This window comes from Tupaia chinensis, unplaced genomic scaffold (assembly GCF_000334495.1).
Source record: "Tupaia chinensis unplaced genomic scaffold, TupChi_1.0 Scaffold000567_1, whole genome shotgun sequence".
In the NCBI taxonomy this organism is placed as follows: Eukaryota; Metazoa; Chordata; class Mammalia; order Scandentia; family Tupaiidae; genus Tupaia; species Tupaia belangeri.
This window is the reverse complement of record NW_006160080.1, coordinates 680,079-683,911: the sequence shown is the minus strand read 5'-3', so window position 1 is coordinate 683,911 and position 3,833 is coordinate 680,079.

Genomic DNA, 3,833 nt, shown 5'->3' with positions numbered 1-3,833 from the left:
TCCTCCATTCTCCTCTCAGGATCTTGGGCACGCACGCATACATGCCCGGCGTGAATTTAAGCCACTGGGTCCAGGACTCGAACCATGGTTGACTAAAGTTCAGTGACATAGCCATTACGCTAACTGCTGGCCCTAATAAAATAATTCTTAAAAAAAAAGAATTGATGCTGTATCAGTCAGAAAAATAGAACCACTGGAAGATTAAATATGATAGATTAAAATATGTGTACATGTATATATATATACATATATATATATACACACACACACACACACACACACATACAAAATGTATGTATGTATGGGTCACACACATATATTCATATATGTATAAGAAATTTATTACAGAGATCTGACTTGACACAGTCCTAGGAGCTGATTAGGTAGTCTGTGTAAGGGTACTGTTTTTGCTTCTGATGTTGGAGCTTGACATCTGCAGGGCAAGCATTTGGCAAGGAAAGAGGGCATAAGTTTGGGAGATTATGAGCATGCTGGAACCCACGAGCATGAGCTGGAACTCCAGCTGGAACCCCACAAGGACAGATGGAAACCCACATCTGTTCTTGTTGTTCTTGACTTTGATGGTGTGGATGTCTTGAAAAAGCTGGGGTTCTTCACCAAAGAGGTAAACATATATACTTGGCCCAGAAGTCATAATTGTTTAAAGAGGATTCAGGGAAGTGGAGAAATTGCAGTTAATGAAGTGCTGGTCAGAGAAAATGTGTGTGAGCTACAGAATGGTCTCTGCTTCTTTTCTGCCCTCAAACTCTCAAACTCTTCTAAGAGTTTTTCTCATGGCCTAGATGAACCAGAAACATGCAGGAAAGAGGTCTGGAAGTGTAGTTCAACCTACCTAGGTTGACATTTTAGAACACCACCACAAATGCACTACTTGGTATGAAATTTCTGGCTTTATTGATGAAAAGCGTCAAAAGAAATCACATTTTTGGGGTCTCTTTTATTGTTCCTGAAGGACCTCAGAAAATGTCATTGAGCTTCTGAGTCACCTAGGCTTTTTCTCAAGCCTCAGTATTCTCAGTACTCTCAAGCCTGAAAGGATGACTAGAACTACCTCTAGTTCTATGGAATTTACCTGTAGTTTAGAACTGGTGATTCTTCTTTCTAGTTGGCCCCTTTCACACATAAGGACCTTAGAAAACACCATTGAGCTTCTGAGTCACCTAGGCTTTTTCTCAAGCTTCAATACTCTCAAGCCTGAAAGGATGGTTAGTACTACACAATGAAATCTAGCTATAGTTTAGAACTGGTGACTCTTCTTTCTAGTTGGCCCCTGCCACACATAAGAAAGATTGCTTTTAGTTCAGATTAGTTCAACTAACATCTATTGAGCTTGACTGTGTGCCAGGCACTGTGCTGGGTGCTGTGAAAGATGATGTACCAGCCCCTGGAGGAACTTACTGTACAGTGGAAGAGATAGATACAATAGCAGAGATAGTTACTGAATATGGTCAATAGCAAGGTAAAGGGGTGCAGGGAATCTGAAAAAGGAGCAATCCTGGCCTTCAAGTGGTCTTAGTAAGTAGGAGTTAGGTAGGCAAAGAAAAGGGCAAAGTGCATAGCGACTGAGAGCTGTCATAAGCAAAGGACATGAGGCTTGAACTGATAGGTATAAAATGGAAATTCTTAGAAATTGAAGTATTATAGAAGTATGAAGTGGGTAACAAAATGTGACAGAAGATAAAGCCAAGTCACGGGAAGTGCATCTACTATACTAAGGAGCTTGAACTTTATTCTTTGGAGATACTAATGGCTATATAAATGAGTGATCTATTCAGAAGAAAATTCTAATACGATAATTCAAACAGAAAAGTTTATTGGTTTTATGCAACAGAAAGTCTGGGGGCTGAGTGCAATTTTATTGCCTGTAAGCACCACATTTTCATTATCCATTCATTGATGGGCACTTAGGTGGATTCCATGTCCTCGCTGTTGTGAGTAATGCTGCAAAGAATAATGAATTCTGGGCATTTGAGACAAAATGGATGAAACTAGAATATCTGATGCTCAATGAAATGAAAAGCTATGAAAGATGAATGCAGGATGTTCCTGTGTAATATATGAGTGAGTGTCCTCACTCATTAGCAGAAGCCAAAGGACTCAATAGCCTAGAAGTAGAGAGATTAATGGTAGATATTAGGTGCTGGGATGGGGGAGGGGGGATAGGAAGAATAGGAGAAACTGGTTAAAAGACACACGAGTTCAGGTCAACAAGTTGCACAGGTTATGGAACTGTGTGCCACAGTAATGAACAGAAAGTGGGATATACTTCTAAAAAATCACCAGAGCAATTTTTGGGTGGGCTTAACATAGTGTGTGTTGAGTCTTAGGGGAGGCGAATGTGATTCTATCCTTGATTTGATTATCATACACCAGATATGTGCTTTATAAAACCATACTGCACCTTAGAAAGTTGTAAAATGATTACACATAAATCAGAAATTACAATTAAAAAAGAAAAAGACTGGAGATACTGGATTTGGTATATAGCAGCAAAACTGTGTTACCCATGATTTGGACTCTTTCCATTTCCTTGTATCAAAATCCTTGGCGTCATCCTTGTTCCAGTATAGCTGTTGCTACACCTCAAGGGCTCATATCCATACTCTGGAAGGGCTAAAAAGGAAAAGGGGAGAGGATATAGCCCTCTGCAGATGTTTATCTTTATATTTGGAAAGAGAATACCTCCCCATGGCTTTTGTCTATGTCTCGTTGGCCAGAGTTTTGCCCAGTGACTTCACTTAGCTAGTGGGGACACCGGGCAGGCATGTGCTGGAGTCTTAACACTTGCCTGCACTCCCTTTTTCTTGCTGCATCGTAGTCTTTACCTTGAAGTGAAAGCCTTATTTGACTCTGTGGACTCTGGTGATCCTTTCAAGTATTTGAAGTTGGGGAATATTTGAAAAGTCTGAAGTTCTTACCAGGGTTCAGACAGTCTTCCTGGTCTGGCCCCTGTTACCTGCCAGACATTATTTCCTTCTGCTTTATCTTTCTTTCTCATTCTGCTCCAGTCTCTTCGAGATTCTTATCCTCATGATGTTCCAAACTTATGTCTTGGCATTTAATGTTTTCTCTTGTCATCCTTGTTACTTTTGTTTACCTTGCCTTTGTGTATGTGTGTGTGTCCCCAAAATAGAATATAAACTGTGAAGGAGAGAAATTTTGCTCACACCAAGAAAAGTACATGGTGCATCATAGATGCTTAATTAATAATTGCTGAGAGGGTATACACATAAAGAGAGAGGTGTAGGTGAAGTCGAAGAAGGAAGAGCAAAAAGTCCTTTTGTTCCTTGAGAAAGACTTCAAAGAAAAAATAAGGCTATCAAGAGCTACCAGGGTTGGGTATAAAGGAAATTTGGTGAGCAAAAAAAGAGAATAGATGGTTCAGAAGGATGAGGAACTGAATTCTCTCAGGAGAAGGCTCTGATGTGTAAATAGGACTTTCCATTGAGTGTAAGCTGACAGATTGAATAGAATCCCAAGTGGCATTTTCTGGTGCTTACCAAATGTATTTTTGTAAATTTAATTATTTATCTTCTTCTTCCATGGAAGAGACAAAGAGAGAGAAGAGACAGAGAGAAAGCTCCCCCAAGAAAGTCCTGATGCTACAATTCTCCAAACCTTCAGCCAACACTGAGTCATGGAAATGTGTCTGCGCAGAATGCTCAGAGAAGTCTCTGCACATGAAGACAGAACTTTTTCATGTGTGTCAGCCTCACAGAGTGCTGTTTTACTACTGTACTCCCTTAGTGTAGGCCCCTTGTGAGTCCTTTTACTTTCTGTTGTTTTAGTTACCCACAGTACAGTACAATAAG